This window comes from Sarcophilus harrisii, chromosome 2 (genome assembly GCF_902635505.1).
Source record: "Sarcophilus harrisii chromosome 2, mSarHar1.11, whole genome shotgun sequence".
Taxonomy (NCBI): Eukaryota; Metazoa; Chordata; class Mammalia; order Dasyuromorphia; family Dasyuridae; genus Sarcophilus; species Sarcophilus harrisii.
The window spans coordinates 461,003,773-461,029,170 of record NC_045427.1 but is presented as its reverse complement, the minus strand read 5'-3'; the positions used below and the strand labels follow the sequence as shown (position 1 = coordinate 461,029,170).

The following is a 25,398-nucleotide window of genomic DNA, read 5'->3' as shown; positions in this document are numbered from 1 at the left end:
ACAGTAGCATTTCAAACAGAAAAGTGAAGTTACACCTGCCTAAACACAACCTGCAGCTTGTCCACTAGGTCCAGCTTCACAAAAATCCTCCCAGGAAGGAGGATTAAGAACTACCTTCCTGTAGTTGTTCCTACAGAAAGGTGCCAATGAAGAGGTGGAACTGAGCTGATATTAAGCCCTCAAGAACTTTGGCAATAGGCCTTTCTAGGAAGATTAACAGGCAAGCCATTGTTTGGCTATCCAGCAGCCCTGAGGTTTAAAAGGAATAATGGGAGAAGCAACATGGAAAATGGAAAGTGTCCAAACTTAAAGTCACAAATCCTGGAATGTAAAAACAGGAAGGGAGCTAAAGAACTGGCAGTTTGATTACCTCTTGATCAAACATCATCATTTTAAGATGGGGAAACCAAAGTTTAGAGAGTAATGGGAAGGGACTTAAGTTACACAACGAGGGAGCAGCAGATACAAACCAGGTCTTATGACTGTTTTCAGGTAAACCTAAACTAGGAAGGACATTATCATAGATGAACTCCTAACAGCCACAAGTGGCTTTATCTCTGGAAGAGATAAAAGCGTCTGGAGGAGTCTTATTTTAAGAATTTGCCATAGCCACCCCAACCTTCAGCAACTACCATTCTGAACAATCATCAGTCTGTTTTAAGTTGATGCTAGATCCTCCACCAACAAAATATTATGATTTGTATTTTTAAATTAAAGTATGTAAATTTTTAGATATAATGCTATTATACACTTAATAGAATACAGTATAGTATAAGCAAAACTTTTATATGAATTGGAAATTCAAAAAAATTAATATGACTTAACTTATTACAACATTTGTTTTAATGTGGCAGTCTACAACTGAACTCATATCTCCAAGGTATGTCTATACTAAGCGATTGCTCCCTAGCTCTCTGTTCAAGCCATTTCTTAATAATCCCAATTGTTAATATTGTCCCCTCTCTGACTTTATTATATGTACACATTATACATATAACATGCATATATAATATATACATATGTATACTATGTAGTACAAAATATACAAATATGTTTGTATATTTTGTATTTACTTTTCCATATACATATTGTTTTCCATAATAAAATGCATGCTTCTTGAGAGCAGACTTTATTTCATTTCTGTCTTTGTATTCCCAGCATGTGCTTTATACATAATAGGTCAATTAAATTGATTCTAAAAGTTTGAAGAAGTTCCTGGTTAGCATAATAAATCTCCAAAAGGAGATGAAGAAAATGTCAGTAACTATCTTCTTATTTCTAAAAAGATCTTTGAAAAAATTGCCTACATGTCTGTCAAAGGTGCACTTGATGAAAATATGAAAAGAGAACAGGTGTACTTCCTCCTCCCCAGGCAATCAATTCTTTAGCATTCCACATTTTCATAGTCTACACAATTGATTGAGAAGAATAAAAAAAAAAAAAAATAGAACATCCAGCTATGTTTATTGATTACAAGTTTGACTCAGTAATGCCAAATAAAAGCACTTTTTTCCTAGATGTGTATTCCATGCATGTGTTATAAGACCATACAAGAACCAAAGAGATCATTTAGTTCAGTTATCCTCTGATTATCTATGTCAGATCAAGACACAACACAGGAACCATCATGGAGAAAGTCTTGTGCAAAACTCCCTCTCCCTTTCCCTTTACCTCTACTTCTCCCCCTCCCCTTCCCTTTTCCTTTCCCCCTTCCTCTCCCCCTCTCCTCCTCTCTCTCATACACACATTATCTCTCTCTCACCCTCTCTCCTTCTCCCTCCTCCCTCTCCTTCCCTCTCCTCCACCTTCCTCTCCTTCTCTGTCCCCCCCTGTCTCCCCTTCTCCCTCTTCCTTTCTCTTCTCCCTCTCCCTCCTTCTCTCTCTCTCTAACATCCTCTCCCTCTTCCTTTCCCTCTCTGTCTTCTCTCCTTCCTCTCTCCCCTCCCTCTCCCTCTCCCCCTCTCTTCCCCACCTCTCTCCCTCTCTCCCTTTCGCTGGCTCTGTGTCTCTGTCTCTGTCTCTCTGTCTCTGTCTCTCTCTTATTCTCTCTCTCTCTGTCTCTCTCTCTCTGTCTCTCTCTCTCTCTCTGTCTCTCTGTCTCTGTCTCTGTCTCTGTCTCTCTCTGTCTCTCTGTCTCTCTCTCTCTCTCTCTCTCTCTCTCTCTGTGTGTGTGTGTGTGTGTGTGTGTGTGTGTGTCTCATGCATATTGCCTGGCTTATGATCTGCCCATTGAGTTAGTTCATTGGTATATGTATCTTTGACAGGTGGGTTGTCATAGATGGGCTATGGCTTGATCTCAGAATTGAATGGAAAACTACACTGGGATGCAATTAGAAAATTGTGCAATTCTGTAAATGATCATAAGCTGCATGTGGATGTAAAAGTCCATCTTTTCAATACTAATATAATCCCCATGATATTACTTATATGACTAGAAGTAATGGAATCTCTAAAAAGGCAAAACTATGGGTGACCCAGGAGCAATAGTGGGCATCCTATTGACAACAGATACACCATTTTTCAACAATAATGTATAAGCCTAAAGTGATGTAAAAGATATTAATAAAATGTATGACTGGAAAAAGGTGTTGATCAATCATGTAGCAAAAGCATAGGAAGATAGCCTTATCTGAAGAACCTACCATAGTGCTCAATAGATAGTAAAGTGTTTAGTAAATATTTATTGAATGCTTCATTTGCATTAATTTTCAAAAAATACTGAAAACCTCAGAAGAAAGCCTACAGCTCATTAGGAAGATATTCTATGGAGATTTTTCAGGAAGAAGACAAGGACAAATTATGGTATAAATACATACTGGAATATAAATATACTTTAAAAAATGAAAATTATGCAAATCCTGAGAAATCTGAGAAGACTTGGAGTAAGGAAGAATGAAATGAGCAGAACCAGAACAATTTACATTATGTCAACAATAACATGAAGAAAAACAACTTTGCAAGTCTTTAGAGTTCTAACAAATGTTATGATCAATCATAATGTAAGGGAGATCAATCAATCATAACTGATGATGAACCATACTTCTCTCCTTTAGGCAGAGAGACAATGGATGACAGCATGCTGAATATACATATTTACAGTAATAGGCATTGTGTTTGTTTTGTTTAATTATAGTTATTGGTCATAAATGAGAACTTTTATTTGTGTGGCTTATGTGAACGATGTTTTTAAAAAATCATTTACAAAGTTCGTAAAAGAAAGCAGAAGGAAGGCCAAAAGAAAGGGCACAAATCAGTAGAGCAATTTGGTTACTATCATACTGTACTAAAAAAATAAAATTAAAAACAGAACATAACAAAAGGTTTACATATAATTCAAAAATTCCTTGTTTATTGAAAAGCTACAGTTATTGATATTAGTTAAATTCATAATAAAAAAGGAAATTTTTAAAAAAAGGAAAAGAAAAAGACAAGGATGAGAATTTCTAAATATGAGAAATCATAAAGAAATTGTGATCTACCATGGTGGGAGGATTACCCAAGTTAGGAAGATCATGGATCCCTCAATGTATAGTTATATGATGTTTTATAAATAGATGGTGAATGAATGGACTTTTAGGGATCATAAAGATTGTAATTCCCCACACGTTATTCCTTCACTATTCCTAACTCTATGATACTTAATCTAGAGGACAGGAGACACAAAGATTTAGCTTCATTCTATGGGGTTAGTGAAGCTAGTTTATTTATTTTGAGCTCTGATTGATTAACCTGGATGGGGTAAAAAACAAAGCACAGAAAGGTAAAAAATAGAGGTATTAGATTCTAAGAATTATTAAATTGACAGGTGGAATAACTATGACTTGAAGGCTGTGATGTGATATAGTTACCTATGTTTTCATGGGTTATTTAAGCTGTATTTGACCTCTGTATTGCAATTAGGAATTGTGGAAAGAAAAAAAAACTTAAATAGCTCCCAGAGTTTATGAAAGGAGGTTTGTCACATAAGTTGATAGGAATGTTAGTCCTAGGATTCAGTAAAAATTTGAGAAAAGTAGAGTGTATTCACATGAATCAGTGTGTGAAAGAACATCAGGAGTTTGGAACCCTGGTGGTCTGTGTGAGACAATCATTATGTGTTGTGCCAAACAATCAGTGTTGAGACTGTTATTTGCAAGCTCAGTGGGTATGAAGGGCAAGGAGGAAGAACTGTATTGTATTCTGGGTCCTAGAGTTTCCTCCTTCCCATATTTTATATGGGAAAACTATGATGAAGAGACCATCAGATTCAATACCAGCTAACAGATTTGGATGGCAACTAAATAAAAGATATATAGGTCCTATTAATTATCACCTATACCCATTCAAGAATCCTCTCCACAATATTATCAGTGAAAATCTGCTTGAAGACCTCCAATGATCAGTAACCCTTCACTTCCCAAGGCAGCCCATTTTACTTTGAGATAGTCCCATTCACTTTATGTAGCATCTGAGGTTTATTATGTGTTCTTCTATTATGTCTCTGTTATGTGCTCTTCTCGCCCCTAAAAAATCATCACATCAGTACTCACTTAAAATCATATTTCTCCCCCATATAAATACTCTTGTCAGCCAGACTGACACATCGGTTTAAAACAAATGACTTTTATGTTGCCCTCCTCAACCTATCCATGCACACATGGTATACAATGTCTCTAATACACACAGTTAAAGTATATAAGGCAACAAATAAAAGATAGTTAAAGTGCACTGGTCTAAAATAAGTCTATTCTTTTAACTGCTTGTGTCTGATGCTGATTCAAGGTCTCTAACCTCAAACAACCATCTGACTTAGAGTTAAAAATGTAATTACCTTTTGACCACATTCAAGATCCTGTGTCCCCCAAAACTCATTTCAGGGAGTGTGCAAAACAGAGAGAGACAGAGAGACAGAAAGAGAGAGAGAGAGAGAGAGAGAGAGAGAGAGAGAGAGAGAGAGAGAAATCTTATATTACAAAGTTCTTTCATTCCCAAGAAATGCTATCATTGTTGTGAAAATGAAATGAAATTACATTAAAAGTTAAACAAAGGAGTCAAGATCATTGTTCTCTACTTTTTGGGTCCATATTCTTGCCTTTCTGTATTTAGGTATGTATGAACACCACCACCTTGACTTTTGTGCTATTATGATAGTGAAAGATTTGTGTCTACACATATGCATCAGTGCAACATAATTATGCCTTTAAAAACTTATCATTATTATTTCTGCAGATAAATAAAGAAAACTGTCATATTCCCCTTGGTCTTCTCTTCAGCAAACTAAACATCTCCAATTTCAACCATACATCCTCATATGGCATATTCTTGAGTCATCTCATTCCTCTGATCCTCCTTTTCTACACTTCTACACTACAATCTATCTTATTGATGTTTTTCATAAAATGTGTCCCAGAGTTGAGACTAACACAATCATGGAGCAATTTCCTCCTTCATTAAGGAAACAATGCTTTTCTTAAGGCAGCCCCAAAACATAAACAGAATTCAAAGGGATTTTAGAGATTATCTAATCCTTACCAATAATTTTACCTATTGGGAAAACTAAGGCCATAGAAAGTCAGGCTATAGTCACACACTTAGGAAGTGGAAGAACAAAAATCTCATTCATTTTGTTTGTTTTCTTGACTATTTTTTGTCTCAGTGTTGATTTATGATGACCTGCTAGCACACTAAACTCCCTCCAATTTTTTCTTAAAACATCTACTTTCTAACCTACATTCCTCAGAGATAAAGTGTATTTTCAAAACCTCAGTGCCTGCCTTTACATTGATTCCCTATTAAATTTTATTTAATTGGAAGTCCAAGTCTTTGAAGAGATTTGGGAAAGTGGGAAGGGATTCAGAAAACATGGATCTTGAATCCTTTGATGCTTATTGACTGTGAGACCTCAGGCAAGTTACTCTCTGTCTCTTTGTCTCTCTGCCTCTGTTTCTCTCTTAGTCTCTGTCAGTCTGTCTTTCTCTGTTTCTCTGTCTCTCTCAAATAAATAAATATGCATTGATGTCTTCTGTTTCTTACATCATAGCTATTCTCAGTATCCTTGTCCCTTTCCCTTCTAGAGGACTGTCACATATAACTATAGTATTTCTGAAAGAATTAAAAAAAAAAACACCAGCATAACTAATATACTGACAAAATAAAAAAAATTTAAAAAGTGCAATGTTTAACACTTGTGGCGGTACCTCTCCATAAAAGGATAAGTTGAGAATATCCTCTCATATCTCTTCATTTGAATCCTAATTGATCTTTACAATTTTGTTGCATTTAGTTTTGGTTTTTTGATGCAGTTGTTCTTTCTCTGTCCATTGTTTAGTAATCATGTGTATTGTTTCCTTACTTCCTGCTTACTTCACTATGAATCAGTTCATGTAGAATTTTTCATGCTTTTGTTTTCTTCATATATATCATTTCTTACAAGACAGCAATATCCCATTATGTTCACCACAATTTATTTAGCCATTCTCCAATTGATGGGCAATATTTTGGTGTATAGAGGTATTTTCTTCTTATCAATGGCTTTAATGGGGGTATCAATTCAGCAATAGAGTCTCTGATTCAAAAAATATGCATATTTCCAAATTACTTCCCAAAATGGTATAATTTCACAGCTCCAGCAACAATATATTGGAGTGCTTATCAGTTCATAATTTTTTCAACATTGATATTTTCCCTTTTTTGGCCTTATTTTTCTTACCTGTAAAATGGGGAGATTGGACTTGATGATCTCTGTGTTCCATCCCAGCTCTGACTTCTTGATCTTGTTTGTTACTACTACTAGTACAATTACTCTGACCTATTACTACTATTACTTACTTATTAATTTACAAGTCCTACTACTTGTGCAATGTAGCATTTTTTCCCCTACCTCTTCTTCAATTCTGAAAAAATCCCAGGAGATAACATTGCAACAATAACTCTCTCCTTTCTTTCCAAACATTCTTGCTAAGTCTCTTTGAAAATAAACTGGCCAATTAAATTATTAAAGGCACTAATTGGGTTATCTGACAACCATTTAATACCTTTTCTTCTTGCTAATCTAAATTAAATCTGAATGAAAAGACAGTTAATGAGATGAGGAAAAAATTCCTTCTGACTTGTAAAAAGGTGTGCAAATATGAGTGGGTGAATTTTGTTTAGAGAATGTTGGCAGAGGCTCTTAAAGGAGAAAGCATTTCTGGAGTTATAGATGCTCCCTCATTTAGAACAAAAAGTTGTCTTACCCAGGTTCACACAAATAATTTACATTGGAGAATATATGGAACATATTTTTCAGTATTAGAAGGGATTTCATTATAATCTAGTGTAATACTTACTTGAAACAGAATTATCTCTATTGTGTTCCCTAACAAGTGGTCATCTAGTCTCCAAATGAAAACCTTCAGTAATGAAGAAAACACTGTCTTCCAAGGGTGCCTTTTTTTATGCAGCTCTGATTTTTAAGAAATTTGTTGTCATATTTGGCACACACACACACACACAATAAAGCCTCTTGTCCAATATAGAATGTCTCAGAAACCTAAGGGCAGCTCTAAGCTTTATTAACTTAAATATTAGTATAATTTTTAAAGCTTTAATGCATTTTAAGCTTTAATGGCTTAAGTATTAATACAGTTTTTAGCTTTAATAACTTTTAAGCTTTACTAGATTAAATATTGAGGCTGTTTTTAAGTTTTAATAGGTTAAAACTGAACTAAGATTTTGGGAACATTCTGAATCTTTCATACATTCATAATAATTAAGTTTTTTGAAACTTTATTGAATAAATCAAATACTTTCTCAATATGACAATCATTCAAATATTTAAAGGAATTACAGATATTTGAACTAAAAAAACCAATGGATTGGGAGAAAAACATATGATCTCTATTTTCATTCAATCTTTATTATGTCATTTTGCTCTGTAGACTGAACTCAAGCTTGATATAATGCTTCATACAGTAATACTTTCTCATGTTTGGTAAACCTGATACTTGAATGCAGGTGTCCTGGCTCCTGGCCTATTGCTTGGCCACTATTTGTGACTGTCCTATATCTCTCAAAATAGTAAAATAATGGAGCATTTTATAATTACTCCATAAAATGAATGGATCAAATTTTTTTAAATGAGCAAAAGTCAAGCCTAGAGGGAATACAAGTAATATGAAAGAGACTTATTCTTGATTTTGCAAACTCTATTCAAAGTCCAAAGTCTCTAATCCTCAAGTTTTAACTTGTTTCTCACAGAAAATCTTGTGCTTTCAGTTTCCTGTGGGTTGCTCTCTACCATGCATGATAGCACTATCCCTTATACCCATGTTGGTAGAAACAAAGACCCCTTTATCTATTTAGTTTGAATCTCCACACAAGCCAGCTTCTCTCATATGCTTGTATTTCAACATATTTAACATGTATTGAACTACCTGCCAGCTAGGGGAGGGGTGGGGTGAAGGAGAGGAAAATTTGCAACAAAAGATTATGCAAGGGTCAGTGTTGGAAAAATTACGCATGCATGTTCTTTGTAAATAAAAAGCTTCAATAAAAAATTAATTAATTTTTTTAAAAAAAGCTTTAATCAAAAAAAAAAAGGGGGGGGGGGTAACAGATAGGCGTCCAATCCTTTAGCTAGTTAGAGGATTTCTATCCTAACAATGTAAAGACTTCCTCTGCTGAGAACATTTTCCCCTCTCCCAATGGCCATGAAGGTGGTTGATGATGGATAGCTTAGAGTTTGATCAGACATGGAAGACACCAAGGTCATTCACCGCATCCCTGATCATTGTCAGTCATCCTGACATTTGTCTGGCCACTGTTCTTAAATGATTCTGGAAGAAACAGTGAGGCTTTGTGCAACTCTGTCTCACTTAAATCCAATTTGTTCCCAAGTCAAGTTTACCCCTTGATGTCATTGGTCCTGTTCAAAAACGAAGGATGAACAGCAATATAGATGCCTTTGACAAATACTTAATGAATTTAAATCATTGAATTATATTCCTAACCTATACTGTGTTTATTGATTAATATTAATAACAATAATACAGAAAATGAATTTCTATCACAATAATTTTATTCAATTACAATAAGTAGTTATTATACCCACTTTTTCATTTGTCCACAACAGTCTATTTAAAAGAATCAGAGCAGGATAGTTTCTTGTCCTTGTACTGTTTTTATTTGAACTTCATCACAAAAGATGATAAGAATGAGATAATAATATTTCAGTAGATCAAAGCTCCACAATTTTGGATTCTAACCCCTCTCAAATATGATAGATTGAATGAGAATTGTTATTATCTAAAAGAAATCATCACCTTGAAACCTTCCTGATGGTAAACCTCTCTAAACTAAGGCTGGTGCTGAGACAGGAGCCATATATTTTTAAAGTATTTCCATCTTATTAAGACCTGCCAGAACCTGAATCTTTTAAGTGTAACCTCTAAAATTCCAGAGTCATCTTTTATGTCATGATGAAGTATTAGAGAATGTTATTAAAAGAATAAATAAAAAGTTCATATTTCATAAAACTTAAAGTTTATAAAAAGTATCTTAGTTCCTAAGATATAGATTATTGAATTTTACTGCTTCCATTCTTACCTTTCATCATCCATCCCCAGACTATGTCTTTAATAAATTCCAAGGCTGTAAAAAACCTTTAAACACCATCTAGTCTGGGGTTTCAAACTCAAATAGAAATACCATCACTAATCCATAGATAAGGAGCTCTAAAGGCTGCATTTTGACTTAGTTTTAAAATGTAGATCTGTTTATGTTTTATTGTATTTTTATTGACTTTGTTATGTATGTATATATTTTAATCTGGTTTAAACTGCACTCAGGAGTGTTGCTGATTAAATGTGGTCTGGACTTAGTGTTTGACACCTCTGAATTCTCGGCCAATGACCTCATTTTACAAATTAGGACACGGGCCAACAAGAGGAGAAAATAACTTATCAAAGTCACAAAAGAATTAAGTATAAAAGTCAAGATTTCAACTTAGGCATTCTGGCTCAGATTTCACCATTATTAGCTGCTTCCCTTACTTCCCATCCCCAGGAGAAAGCAGGCAAAAGAAGGGAAATGAACAGAAACTCAATGTGAGCTGATTAGTGAATTTTGTGAGCATTTCTGTGAATGGCTGGGTATTGAAAGAGGCTAAAGTGATACTTAGGACCTGCAAAAATGGAATTTCCATGCTACCCCTCTGGAAAATGAAGAGAGAGAAGGGAATAAGCTTTTATATGGTGCCTAATATATGCTAAATGCTTTACAAATATTATCTCATTTGATATTTACAACAACCCTAGAAGATAGATGCTGTTATGTCTCATTTTACAGTTGAGGAAATTGGAGCTTGTTCAGTTATTCAGTAATTTCTTCTTTTTATAATCCCATGGACAGTAGCATGCCAGGTCTTTCTATCCTCCAGTATCTCTCAAAGTTTGTCCAAGTTCATGTTCATTGCTTCCAATATATTATTTATCTATCTTATCCTCTGCCATCCCTGTTTCCTTTTGCCTTCAATCTTTCCCACCATTAAGGTCTTTTCCAGTGAGTCTTTGTTCTCATTATGTGGCCAATGTATTTAAGCTTCAGCTTCAGTATTTGACCTTCCAGTGAAAAACTTTAATTTCTTTAAGTATTGACTGATTTGATCTCCTTACTATCCAAGCGACTCAAAAGTCTTCTCCAGCATTACAGTTCAAAAGTATTGATTTTGTAGCACTCATCTTTATTTACAATCCAACTCTCATTGCCATACATTGCTATTGAAAATCAGAGCTTTGACTATATGTCTTTGACTTTATAGCGTTTGTTGGCAAGGTGATGTCTTTGCTTCAAAAAGCAAAAGCTGTCCAAAGTTGCCATAACTTTCCTTCCAAGGAGCAAGCATCTTTTAATATCATAACTGCAGCTACCATCTACAGTGATTTTTCTGCCCAAGAATATAAAATCTGACACTGCTTTTATTTCTTCTCCTTCTATTTGCCAGGAAGTAATGGCACCATTTGCCAAGATCTTAGTTCTTTATATTGCGCTCCCAACTAGTTTTTACACTCCTCTTTCACCTTCATCAAGAAATTTCTTAATTCCTCTTTGCTTTTTGCCATCAGAGTGGTATCTTCATAACTGAGTCTTAGAGTTTAAATGGCTTGCCCAGGATCACATTGCTACTAAGTGAGGCTAAATTTGAACTTAGATCTTCCTGATGCCAGGCCCACTGATTTAACCACTGTGCCACCAAGCTATTTCTAAGAGGTATCAAATGGACCAACAAATTACAAACACAGTAGATGGGTGATTTCCCACAAGCTTCCAATAATAGCTTAATTAGCAATGTCAAGTTATGGGGAAGGGAGCCAGTCCAGTCTGCCTTGCTTTTGAGTCAGCAGATCCAAGACTATTCAGAATTAATATCTTTAAATCATAAATCCAATATCAAAGGACAGGATGCTTTTCACTCACTATCTAACATGTTCTTGCTTTTAAAAAAAAAATAAGAACTGGAAAAAGTTTTCCAGCTATAGAAACTATGAAATACATCTTGGTTTAAAAGAGCCATGAAACACAGTGGACTTGGAGAATTGGGAAAATTTTATAGAGAACCACATGCTGTTACAGAACTGGAATGATGCTGAGAGATTTTTCCAGTTCGATTTTTTATTTTACAGATAAGGAAACTGAGATCTAAGAGGGAATCATATGACTCACCTGAGGAACAAAATTAGGGCCAGAAATAGAACTCAGATGAAAAATGTAATTTAAAAAGAACTAAGTAACAGTGAGGTGCGGGAACCCAGGAAAAGGTGATAGAAAACCATACCATTAGGTTTATTAGGACTGAAAGAACCCTTAGGAATTGTTCAGTCCAATACAAAGTCCAACTTTGTAAATGAAGAAACTGAGGCTCTGGTGGGGAAAGGAATTTGTTTATGTTTAAACAGTGAGTTGGAAAGAGATGGGTATAATTGGAAAGAGAAATATCTTGGGGCTGCTTTACATTTAGTAAATTTCTGAGAAAGGTCTGATCCAAGTTCACCAACTGGAACATTCTTGAGTGTAGCTTATCCTATATATTTGTGCAATGTTTCTGTTTGTAATGTGTATTTTGCATCCATTATCTCATTTAAATTTTAAAACTATGTTATGGGCCCAATGGGATGGGTATTATTATAATATCTCCCCCAATCCCTTTTTCAGAGGAAGAAACTAAGACTAAGCAAATGGCAAAATCACAAGTCAAACCCAGGTTTGACACCTGATCTGGGGTGGTCCTTAGGCAAGAGACATATCATCTCTATATTGGTTGTATTTGAAATTTTTTCAACTTGCTAGGATCCTGCCAAAACTTGTACCTTCTGGCATAACCTACAAAATTTCAGGTCACCACATACTATGATGAAACAGTGGAGAACTTTGATGGAGTAGCAATAATGATATATTAAATAAAACCTACTCCAAACAAAATTCTGAATTGATAGAATATAAGATCTTTGAGGGTGGGGGCTGTTTCATTTTTGTTTTTTAATTCTTAGGATCTAGCACATTCATGGAATGGAGTAGGTTGCTTAATAGAATATTAGTTTGAGAACATTCTGTGTTCTATAATACTCTATGATCCAAGGCTTCTCCTCCTTTCACAAAACCTTCCTGAGAGCCTCTAGCCCACAATGATTTTTTTTTCCTTCCTTTCCCTGATCCTTTCAGGGGTCCTCAAACTTTTTAAATAGGGGGCCAGTTCACTGTCCCTCAGACTGTTGGAGGGCCGGACTATAGTAAAAACAAAACCTTTGTTTTGTGGGCCTTTAAATAAAGAAATTTCATGGCCCTGGGTGAGGGGGATAAAAGTCCTCAGCTGCTGCATCTGGCCTACGGGCCTTAGTTTGAGGACCCCTGCTTTACATATACAAAGTAGCTCATTAAATTGAAGAGTAAATATGACTCATCCAGAAATGATATATCTCTGGACTGAGGAACATCCAAATCAAATGTCAAATATGGGTTTGACTTCCAAGACTTCCTGTGTCTTGGAAAAATGATGCTTATTATCAGCTAGAAGGAATACAGATAAACAGAAAGTATGGTTATGTGACTAATTTGAGAAAAATGACATTAAAAACAAGTAAAGAAGGAGAAAGAGGAATGCACAGGGTGCAGAAGGAAGGGAAAAGTAGAATAGATTAAATTATTTCACACTCAGAAACCTATTGCAATAAAGGGAAAAATGAGAAGGTAGGCAATGGGCATCGTCTGAACCTTTCTGTCAACAACATTGGTTCAAAGAGGGAATAATATGCATGATCAGGTGAATATAGAAATCTATCTTACCCAACAGGAAAGCAGGAGGGCAGGAGATTAAGTAAAGGCATGCGGGGACTAACAAAAGAGAGGACAGACCAGGGAAGGTGATAGAGGGAAGCAAAGCACTGGTGAGAAGGGAAAAAATGAAACGATAGAGAAGTCAAACAGGAAGAAAAACAGATGGAGGGTAATACACAGATAGCAGTCATAACTAAATGTGAATGAGATGAACAATCCCATGAAATAGAAGTGGATAGTAGAGTGGATGAAATCCCAAAATCCCACAATATGTTTTTTATAAGAAACACATGAAGTAGAGAAATACATACAAAGTAAAAGTAAAAGGTCAGCTGAAGTTAAAAAAAAAAAAATGAGCAGGTATAGTAATCCTGATTTCAGACAAAGCAAAAACAAAAACATATTAAAAGAAATAAGGAAGGAAACTACATCTTGCTGAAAGGTAACATAGTCAATGAAGTGATATGTCTATGGACAAGAGAAGGATTCATGAACAAACAAGAGGTAGAGAGCATTATGGAATGTAAAATAGACAATTTTTGTTATATGAAATTAAAAAGCTTTTGCACAAACAAAACCAATTCAACCAAGATTAGAAAGAGAAGAAAGCTGATAAACAATTTGTAGAGCAACTATCTCTGTTAAAGACCTCATTTCTCAAATACATAGAAAACAGAGTCAAATTTATAAGAATAAAAGCCATTCCCCAATTGACAAATAAATGGTCATATAGATAGGCAGTTTTCAGATGAAGAAATCAAAGCTATCTGTAAGTATGTGAAGAAGCACTCTAAATCACAGTTGATTTAAAAAGTTCAAATTAAATCAGCTTTAAGGCGTCATCTCATACCTATCAGATTGGCTAATGGGACAAATAAGGAAAATGATAAATTGGAGAGGATGTGGATAAATTGGGATACTAATAAATTATTGAGGGAGTTGTGAACTGATACAACTATTCTAGAAAATGATTTGGAATTATGACCAAAGGGCAACCAAACTGAACATATCCTTTGATCCAACAATACCATTAGTCAGTCTATATCCCAAATAGATCATAAAGAAAGGGAAAGGGCCCACATGTGCAAAAAAAATATTTATAGCAGCTCTTTTGTGGTGGTGACAAAATATTTGAAATTGAGGTGATGTCCATCAATTGGGGAATGACTGAACAATCTATGGTATATGAATGTGATGGAATACTATTGTGCAATAAGAAATGACAAACAAGCATATTCCCTACCACCCCCCCCCAAAAAAAAAAAAACAGGAAAGAATTGTATGAACTGATGCAAAGTGATGCAAAGAGCAGAACCAGAAAAACATTGTACACAGTATCAACAACGTTGTATGATGATCAACTATGAATGACTCAAGTCTTCTCAATATTGTGATCTAAGACAAATACCAAGGACTTACAAAGGAAAATGGTTTTTATATCCAGATAAAGAATTGATGGACTCTGACGATCGAAGCATACTTTTTTCCATTTTTTTTTCATGTCTTATTTTTTGGTCTGTTTCTCTTTCCAAAACTTGACTTTTATGGAAATATACTTTACACGATAATACATGTATAACCAAAATCAAATTGCCTGCCATTTTAGGAAGGAAGAAGAGGGAAAAAGAAAATTTTAGAACTCAAAATCCTGTCAAAATGACTGTTTAAAAATTTTTCTTAACAGGTAATTGGCAGAGGGATGAGATACTATAGTAGAAGAAAGAAAATAATGCAATGCACTTGGACCAAAAATATATGTTTTATAATGCTTCCTCCCTCCCACCTTCAAATAAAGTAGGTGAAGAACACAAATGACCTGGCCTCTAGTCCTCAGTCTTAGGTTAGGGCTATAAATCTCACATCTGGCGTTTCCTAAGCCTTGATTATTCTGATTTTATCCCTAGTCTATTGGGAACTCAGCTACTTCCTTTTGAAGCCAAAGAACCAGCAGGAGGCTAGCTTCATTGTATATCCTAGCCAGGTTTCCTCTGAAGCAGTCATAAAGTCATGTGTTAGAAGAATCTTATATAATGGCACCAGGGCTTCTGATATCTTTTTTGAAGCAAAATATCAGAGTTCAGAGCCTGCTTAACTTAAACCCAATATTCATATTTGCTTCTAGACTTCCCAGGGCACTGACAGCCAAGGCCAGTGAAATAATTTGACAAGTGGGAAGTGTGTGTGAAAGGAATACATCATAGTTATTCAATGAAACAACAATCCAATATTTAACCAGAAAACAGAAAAATCTCTTGTAACATATTGTCCCTTAGTAACACTGAATAGAAAAGAAGGTATAATCGTAAAGAAGTTTTAATTGAATGATTAACTTTTTTCCAAGAACCAGTGCTGTTACATAAACCCATTTTAAGATCTTTGATTACGGCAATAAGAAGTGATGTTCGAAAGAATTGCATCTCATCATTAAAAAAAAAATGATAACAGTACATTTAGAGAGGCAATTGAACTAAGGAAAAATGGTTTCTCTGTTTCACATAAAAAATAATGAAGACAATTGGTGGCAGAAAGGCAGAAGATGGTCCCTGTTTTCAAGGATGGTGGAGAATCAACTTGAAAATAACCATAAAATAAAACTATATATAGCAAAGTTAAAGAAACTCAATAGAAGGAAGGCATTAGCATTAAGAGAAATCAGAAAAAACTTCCTATAGAAGGTGGAACTTGAAGAAGGTCAGGGAAGCCAGGAGACTGAGACAGAGAAGGAAGGAATTCCTATGGCATTGGAGAATCAGGGGAAAAGCCCCGAGTCATGAGACAGACTGTTAAAAAGTCTAATTGTATATACCTCATAAATATCCAGGAAGATTTTTTTCCCTGCTCATCCTGCATGATTTGCAAAGGTAGACAAAGGTCATCAATTGTCTTCCTCACAGAAGAAAACAACCAACCAAATATTTATTAAACATCTATTATGTACCAAGCACTGTACTAAGTGCTGGACAGTGCTTCATAAATAGTAGATGCTTTATAAATGTTTGGTTGGTCATTGCCCTTTGTTCTCAAAGAGGACCAAAATGGATCAAGATGGTGGAGTAAGGAAAACTTCTCAAATTCCCCTGCAAACAACTGTAAAACTGCCTCAGAATTGATATCGGAGCACAGAAGAAGCAGAAAAAGTTTTATCTTACAACAGTGAAAGGGTAGTTGAGGTTCCAAGAGCAGTGAAAGCAATAGCATCTAGCCTCAAAGCAAGGGGCTAATGCAGCAAGACCTTATCCTCTTGCAAACTAGCAGTCACCTAGGCAAGTGAGCAGTCAAGGCCTTAATCCCATTGCTGTCTAGTATGAAGTCCTGTCTCAGGGCTGGCTCACAGAGGGATGCCATTTTTGGGGCTTGCCAGCAGAGAGAGACCCTGTTTCCATAGCAATTTAGCAGTAGTGTCCCATCCTTGGAGAACAGAAAAAGTCTTTGACAAAATAAAGCACCCATTTCTATTAAAAACATTAAAGAACATAGAATAAATGGAACTTTCCTTAAAATGACAAGTAATATTCACCCAAAACCATCAGCAAGCATTATTATCCGGAAAGGAGATAAACTAGAAGCCTTCCCAGCACAATTGTGGGTGAAGCAAGGATGTCCATAATTACTTCTATTATTTGCTATTGTAGTAGGAATGTTATCTATAGCAATAAGAAAAAGAAATGAAAGGAATTAGAACAATGAGGAAACACAATTATCACTCTCTGTAGGATGATGAAGTTATATATAGAAAACACTAGAGGTTCCACTAAAAACCATATTCTATATATAATTGTTAAATTATTAATGATTTTAGTAAAGTTGGAGGATGCAAAATAAATCCACATAACTCATCAGCATTTCCAAATATTACCAAAAAATTCCAGCAACAAGAATTAGAAAGAGAAATTCCATTTAAAATAGATATAGACAATAAAAAATACTTGGGATTCTACTTGCCAAGACAAGCCCAGGAATTATTTGAATATAACTATAAAACACTATTCACACAAATAAATTCAGATCTAAACAATTATAAAAATATTAATTGTTCATGGGTAAGCCTAGCCAATGAAATAAAAATTACAATTTTAAATAAATTAATATATTTATTCAGTGCTATACCAATTAATCAAAAATTATTTTATAGAGCTAAAAAATAGCAAAATTCATCTGAAAGAACAAAAGCTCAAAAATATAAAGGAAATCAATTTAAAAAACTGCAAAAGAAGGGGGACTAGTCATACCAGATCTCAAACTGTATTATAAAACTGTAATATCATCAAAGCAAACTGGCACTGGCTAAGAAATAGAGTGGTGTTCCGGGTTATTTCTACCTTCTGAATCCAATTCTCCCTGTGCAACAAGAGAACTGTTCTCTTATGCACACATATATTGTATCTAAGATATACCGTGACCTATTTAACTTGTATAGTACTGCTTGCTATCTGAGGGAGGAGGTGGAGGAAGGGAGGGGAAAAAAGGAACAGAAGTGAGTGCAAGGGATAATGTTGTAAAAAATTACCCTGGAATGGGTTCTGTCAATAAACAGTTATTAATTTAAAAAAAAAAAAAAGAAAGAAAGAAATAGAGTGGTAGATCAGTGGAATAGATTATATAAAAATTACATTATGGTAAATGACCATAATATTCTAATATGTGATAAATTCAAAGATCCAAGCTTTTGGAACAAAAACTCATTATTTCATAAAAACTTCTGGGCAAACCAGAAAATAGTATGTGAAAAACTGGCCGAACATCTTACACTCTCTACCAAGATAAGGTCAAAATGGATACATGGTATACATATAAGGGGTGATCCCATAATTGAAAGTGTGAAATAGTTTATCTGTCAGATGTATGAATAACTGAAGAATTTAAAACCAAAGAAGATATAGAGAATATTACAAAATATAAAATATACTTTTTGATTATGTAAAATTTTAAAGATTTTGCACAAGAAAAAACCAATACAACCAAAAGTATAAGAAAAGCAGAAAACTGAGTGAAAATTTCTCAAGTATATACACAACTGAGTTAAATTTATAACAATACAAATCATTCCCCAGTTGATAAATGGCCAAAGGATGCAAATAGGCATTTCTCAGACAAAGAAACTAAAACTTTCTATAGTTGTATGAAAAAATAATGTTCTAAATTACTATTAAAGAAATACAAATTCACACAACTCTGTGGTACCACCTCACACCTATCAGAATGATTAATGTGACAAAAAGGGAAAATGTTGGATATTGGAAGGGATGTGAGAAAAGTAGGACATTAATAATGCACCACTTGGTGGAGTTGTTAACTGATTCAACCATTTTGGAGAATAGTTGGGAACTATACCCAAAGGACTACAAAATTGTGCATTTCCTTTGATCCAGTAATACCACTGCTTGGTCTGTATCCCAAAGATATAAAAAAAAAGAGGGGAGGACTTATTTATTCAAAAATATTTATAGCAGTTCTTTTTGTTGTGATTTAGAATTTGAAATCAAATGGATGTTCATTAATTGGGGAATGTTTAAATAAGCTGTGGTATATGATTGTAATGGAATATTATTGTGCTATAAACAATGACAAGCAGGATGATTTCAGAAAAACCTGGAAATACTTATATAAACCACTGCATAATGAAGTGAACAGAACTAAGAAAATGTCATACACAGTAACAGAAATATTGTTCAATGAAGTGTAAATGGCTTGGCTATTCTCTGCAATATAATAATGCAAGACAACCTCAAAAGAGTAAAGATGAAACATACTATCCACCTTCATAGAAAGAACTAATATTGTTTGAATACAGACTAAAGCATGTTATTTTTCACTTTCTTTTGCTTCCTTCCTTCCTACTTCCTTGCTCCCTTCCTTTCTTTCATTTTTTTCTTTCTTTCATTCTTTTTTCTTTCTTTTTTTCTTTGAGTCTTCATGTACAAAATTATTAATATGGAAAACTTTACTTTTTTAATAAGACTGGTTAAATAAATGTGTCATGTAGAAGTAAAAAAAATAATAATAATAAAAGATAACCAAAATTGCATCATTATATTGAACTCAAGATATATTGTGCTCAACTGTGGCTGACCAGCCTAGTATGAGCTTGGAATATTTTAGCACAGGTTGAGAACAAATAGTCCCTATGAACATTTGGGATGAAAATGTCTATAACTTGGGGCATCTACCATTTCTTTTGAATTACTGAAATTCTGCTCTGCCAATAAAGCCCATTCTGGGCATTACTTTGCCAGCATCATTCATATGATGTAATTGATTCCAAAGTTCTTTGGAGTAACCTTGAGAGTGTCCTTGTAATACTTCTTCAGATTATCATGTTTAAGTAATAAATACTCATTGACTGACTGAAAAATTATGAGATCAGAAGGGAAGGAGAGGATGAACAGAATTCTCACTAATGATCTGCGCAGATAACATAGCCTAGTGAACTCATCCCCATAGCAGAGTGGAGAGGCTATTCTGCCTCATATATTTACTAGCTGTTGACCTCTGTCTGCTGTGTGCTTTGGTTGGAACACTGCCTGATTGGCAATTCCCTACCTGTGATTTCAGGAGTATAGAACCAATCAGATCTACCAGAGTGGTATTCCTTTTCTCCCTGTGAAATACCTCAATATAAATTAAGTGTCAGAACTGGATAAGTAAATAAATAAATAGCTAAAACATGAACCCAGAATTCTCAGAACGAACTGAAAATTTCATGTACGAAGACCTAAAAGAAACCTCTTGAAAAATCATCATGAAATGATTAAAATGCCCTTGTAGCATCCTGATTGTATCCTTTCCCAGTGTCTTTTTGAAGGTATCAGTCCCAGGCTCAGAGTTCAGCAGGCTGCTGGGCTGCCCCACTACTTTTTTCTGAGATCCTTTCCTCTGCTGTAATGCTCCCTTGGACAAGGCTTTTTAGCCATACACCCTTCTCTTAAACATCCCAAATAAAAGATTTATTGTGCTGGTATTGACTGGATTGTATAATTTGTCTGCAAAGCTCTTTTTGTCCTGGAAATGGACTCTGACATATTTCCTACATTTCTAGGTGCCTGATATACACTTGAATTGAAGCTCAAAACTGAAAAGAATTAGGCAGTCATCTATATGGTAGATCTTAAAGGTCTCTTCCTTTCTACTTTCTTTTCTCCCTTGTCTCCACCACCTACTCATTCTATTGTGTTCTAATGAAAAAAAAAAAATTACAGCTTTAGATACCACGTTCATCCGTATTAAGACATTCTCTCTAGGACTATTCTCTGAAAATAAAAGTGCCCCCAAGAATGTGAAATTATGCTAAGAAAAGAGCTAAAATATACCAAAGAGACCAAAAATAGGTTCTATATATACCAAAATTTTTATAGCAACACTGTTTGTGATATCAAAAACTGGAAACCCAAATAGTCATCCATGGATTGGAAAATGGTTAACAATATGTGGTTTGTGAATATAACATAATATTACTGTAGAGTAAGAAATAATAACTAGGAAGAGTATAAAGAGGTATTGGAATATGTATATATATATATATATATATATAGATATAGATATAGATATATATACTGAACAAAATAAAATAAACAGAAACAATATATAATTATTACAATATAAACAAAAGCAATTGTCTTTTATATACACTTTATATTGCTTTAATGTTTGCATTAATATTTGCAAAATGTTTTATACATAAACACAAATATATGTAAAATTTGATTTGTCTCTCACGATAACCCTATGAAGTAGGTGTTTTGTTACTTCCATTTAATACATGAGGAAATGGATGTACAGATTGGTTAAGTGATTTGCTTAGGGTCACAACAGCTAGCAATTGCCTGAGACAGGATTTAAATTCAGGTTTTCCTGACTATAAGTCTTACACATAACAAAAACAAACAAAATGAAGTGAAACTAAATATTGTGTAATAATAATGCTTGTTTGGTCTTTAAGCCAAAAAGCAAGGAACAGGAGAAATTGTGCCTCTATGTTCACTTTGCAAAAATGGAAGGTTATAGACATATAATAATTGCATATAGTGTCACTCTGTTAATGGGTTGATTAGTTTTAATGAACTATCTTTCCCCAATTTTATTTCCTTTTAATTCTTTGTTATAAAAGATAGCTTTCTATTGAGGGAAGGGATACATTGGAAATGAATGTAATAGAAAAACAAAAGATATCAAAAAAGATAACAATAAATGACATGGTTTATCTTAAGGTGGAAAATATAAATAAGGCCTTCACTGGAAGATTAAAGCAAAAAAGAAAGAAGGAAAGAGTCCCAAGAAAAGTTGGACATTGTGCCCTTCCCAATTTAGTGAGAATTAGATCATCTGTTCACTTCTCTTCAGTGAAAATTAGTTCTACATTATGCAGAAAGAATATGAGATATTTGATAAGCCAGATCTGGTTCCAATTCTATCTATTATCTCTTCTATTCTAGCCTACACCTCTCCTCCAATCAAAAATGAAAGTAGAAAGACAGTTTTATTAAGAATTTTGTCTATGATATCCCTCTGATTTACCAATCAGTCCAATGAATAAAGAAGATATTTCATTGTGAGCTGCTCCTGGTAAAACAATGTTACTCTTTGTGATCACTACCTCCCTTTACAAATGTTTACAAACCATCTATTGAATAAATACATTTCAGAATTGAATCCAAGTTTATATGCCCATTGTTTTCAGACACATACAACAAGACAAGATTAGGGGTTAATCTCATTTGGTTGGAGCATCAGGTATTTAGGCAGAACAATGGGAGAAAAGGATAGAAAGACTGGACTAAATCATGGTCCTTGTTCTGACACTTATTAGTGATGTGACCATTGGCAAGTCATTTTCTATAAGTCCCTTAGGTTTCTTATCTGGATAATAAAGGGGTTGGAATGGTACTTTCCACTAATGTTCTATGATGATCATGGAGGGTCTTAAAGGGTCAAGTTGAAAATTTGGGGTTGATTATAATGGTGAAACTGTCCCTACTTAGAATTCAGACAGAAATCTTATTCCTTACCAGTGCAAAGCAAAGCTTGACTCATAATCTTCCTGATAAGCTTGGAGTACTCCTTAGAATGGAATCCTGAGTATCTAGGTGACGGTTTACATTCCAGCTTCTGAAATAATGGAGGAGAAGGAAGAGGAGCTATTGCTGCTGCTGCTGCTGTTGGAATTGTAATTGCAGTTGTTGTAGCAATAATAGTAGCGATAGTTGTAGTGGCAGCAGTATCAGCAGTAAGTATCAGCAGCAACATCTGGGATTTTTAATCACACTTTTAGAGTCACACTGCTTTATACACAGGGTATCCCAAAAATCTTATTGCAGTTTTAGACACTGAAAGTTTAAATAGTTTTAAACTATTAAAGATTAAAACTGCACTAAGATCTTTGACATATGCTATATATTAAGTATTTTTGAACTTCGCAGCAATCCTGTGAGGTCAGTACTGCAGATATTATCATTTTCACTTTATACATGAAAAAAATGAAAGATTAGAGAGGTTATAAAACATAAAATAAAATATGTCTGACCCATAGTCACATAGTTTGTAAATATCTGAGGCAGGACTTGAAACCAACTTCCCACTGGTATGCCACAATTCTCTTTTATTGTTCTGACTCAGTTTCCCTAATTATCCTGACTTAGTCCTGCCTCTTCAGTTCTGCAAAACCTCCCCTCCCTCTTTATCAGAATACTTGATAGAATATCAGAATGCCTCTCCCAATCCCAAGCTATTAGAATATCAGATACTATCTCATCAAGATGCCTCTCCCCATGTCCCTGATTATGTCATCTCATCTCCAGTGGCTCACTCTACCCTGTCAGAGTCCCGTGCCTGCTCTCAGTACCCTGACTCTGCCCCTGCCTGGGTCTACCCCCTGCATCTGAGCCACATGTATATATGTCATTGAGAACTCTGATGGTTGGCTGGATTCTTGGAGATGATGGTCTCATTCAGCCCTGGGATCAAACATAGATCCCAGTATGTCTCTCCATTTAATAAATTATTAAATACTCTTTAATGTCTATATTGCTCAGTTTCTCCGGCATTACACCACAATAGTCTGGGTAATATTGTGCCTAGGATTCAGTTTTGTTCCTATAACCAATTCCTCTTCTGAATGCAGCTCTGAGATAAGCTCCAATTTTTTTCTCCTTCCATTCATTTCTGGACAACAGGAATAGGAGGCCCCAGAATAATCTACTTTAGAACTATTTTCTGACCTACAAATAACAAAGCCAAAAGATTCTTGAGAATGTTGTCATCTATCAGAGATGATTGGGAAACCATTCATTAATTCATCCATTAATTAATTTATTCAACAGGAATTTATTAAGCTCCCACTATTTGTATCGAGCCTCGTATTTGGAGTCAGAGGACCTCAGTTTCAGTCCCAGTTTTGTCACTTACTTCCTGTGTGACTTTGTGAAAGCCATGTAGCTTCTCTGGATCTTAGTTTCCACATTACATAAAAATGAGAATATTGGACTAGAAATTAATCTTTTTAGTGTCATGGACCCCATTGGCATTGTACCCTTTCTCAGAATAAATTTTTTTAAATGTATAAAAGAAAGTAGCTAGGATTATAAGGGAAACCAATTACCTTGAAATACTGTTGTCAAAGTAATAAAATGCAAATTCAAAGACTCCATGAAATCATTCTTTTGAGCCAAACTTAAGAAAACCTGGACACTATTTCTAAAGTCTCTTCTAGCTTTTAATCATTGAGTCTCTTTGCCAGGATCTGTGCTAATTTTGATTACACTCATTAGTCATGAGGAAAACTTAGGCCATATGCTTCACCTCCTTCAAGTCCCCTGCCTTCCCCTCCCCGCCCCCCATGCTGCTTCATCCCCTGTTGTCTCCTCCTCCACCTGAACACCACTCCATCTCTGGCCTCCCCCCACCCACCCATTATCCATCCCTGTCCTCCTCCCACCCACAGATCAACTCATTCTGGTTCTCCCCCACCAAGCATATCACCGCTGCCTCCTAACTCATTGACACAGACCAGCTAAACTCTCTAGTGATGGGGAATGAGTGGGAAGAAATAGCAGTTCTTATAAATCCCAAAGACATCTCTGCTGCTGTCCCCCCCCTCACACAGACAGAGAACATTTTATGTGAACAAGACCTGCTTGGCCAGTGACATTTTATTTCTTCAAATATTTTCTAAACTGCTTCTCTGAGCAGTGTATAGTTTGGTCCTTGGGGTTATGCACACAAGCAAGAAAATGTGGGCAGAAAGCAGAACTGTTTGAGGCCGAGGTGGCCAGCCCCATGGCTATCAGCTCCTGGGAGCCCAGGCCAGGCAGCCCTGGATCTCCCCGCCTCTGCTGCAGTGTCAGCTCTCTCTCCTTCAGAGCCATCGGGCCCCAAGTGGCTTACAGCTTGCTTAAGTTCAGAGCTCTTTCCAATTCAGCAGCAGGGCTGCCAAAGTACAATTCTTACTCACCAGGAAAGCCTGCTCTGAGAAAGAAATAGAGAGAAAGGAGAGAAAGAGGAAAAGAGACAAGCGGAAAGAGAGACAGACAGACACAGACAGACAAAAAGACAAGAGACACAAAGAGAGGAAGAGAGACAGAAGGAAATAGAAAGAGAGGGGATAAAAAGGAAGAGAGGGGGAAAGAAGAAAGGAGAAGAAAAGAATAGAAGAGAGGAAGAGAGGAGAAGAGAGGGAAGAGAGGAAAGAAGAGAGGGACAGATGGAGTTGGAGACAGATAGAGACACAGAGAACAGACTTCTAGGACTAAGATTCCTCTGGGGCTCCAGCCAACCCAGAATGCAACCAAAGGAGAGGAATATTTATTTGATGGTGGAATTTGTGCCTGGGGAAATGATTGAGTAAAAAAAAAAAAAAAAAAAAAAAGCCAATCAGCCAAGATTAAGGGTTAATAGGATTCTTTGTGCCTGTTTCTGTTAATTCTCAAATTGATACTAAAAGATTTTTTCCAGCCAGAAAAGTAAAACTGCTACAAAGGACAAGTTGGGTTAAGAGGTGTGTGTGTGTGTGTGTGTGTGTGTGTGTCTGTCTGTCTGTCTGTCTGCCTGTCTGTGTGTTTTGGGTAGCCTGGGGAGAAATGTCAGTGAATGATCAAATTTAAGTTTATAGTTCTGGTTTCA

At 35.3% G+C, this 25,398-nt stretch overlaps 1 long non-coding RNA gene across 1 annotated transcript in view; it reads right to left on the bottom strand.

Annotated features, from left to right (window-relative positions):
• The window catches only part of LOC116421167, a 164,740-nt gene extending 142,410 nt beyond the window's left edge, over positions 1-22,330 (bottom strand). The window contains exon 1 of the long non-coding RNA XR_004231470.1: positions 22,290-22,330. This is a non-coding gene — a long non-coding RNA (uncharacterized LOC116421167). The remainder of the gene's footprint in view (positions 1-22,289) is intronic.
• Between the last annotated feature and the right edge of the window lie 3,068 nt (positions 22,331-25,398).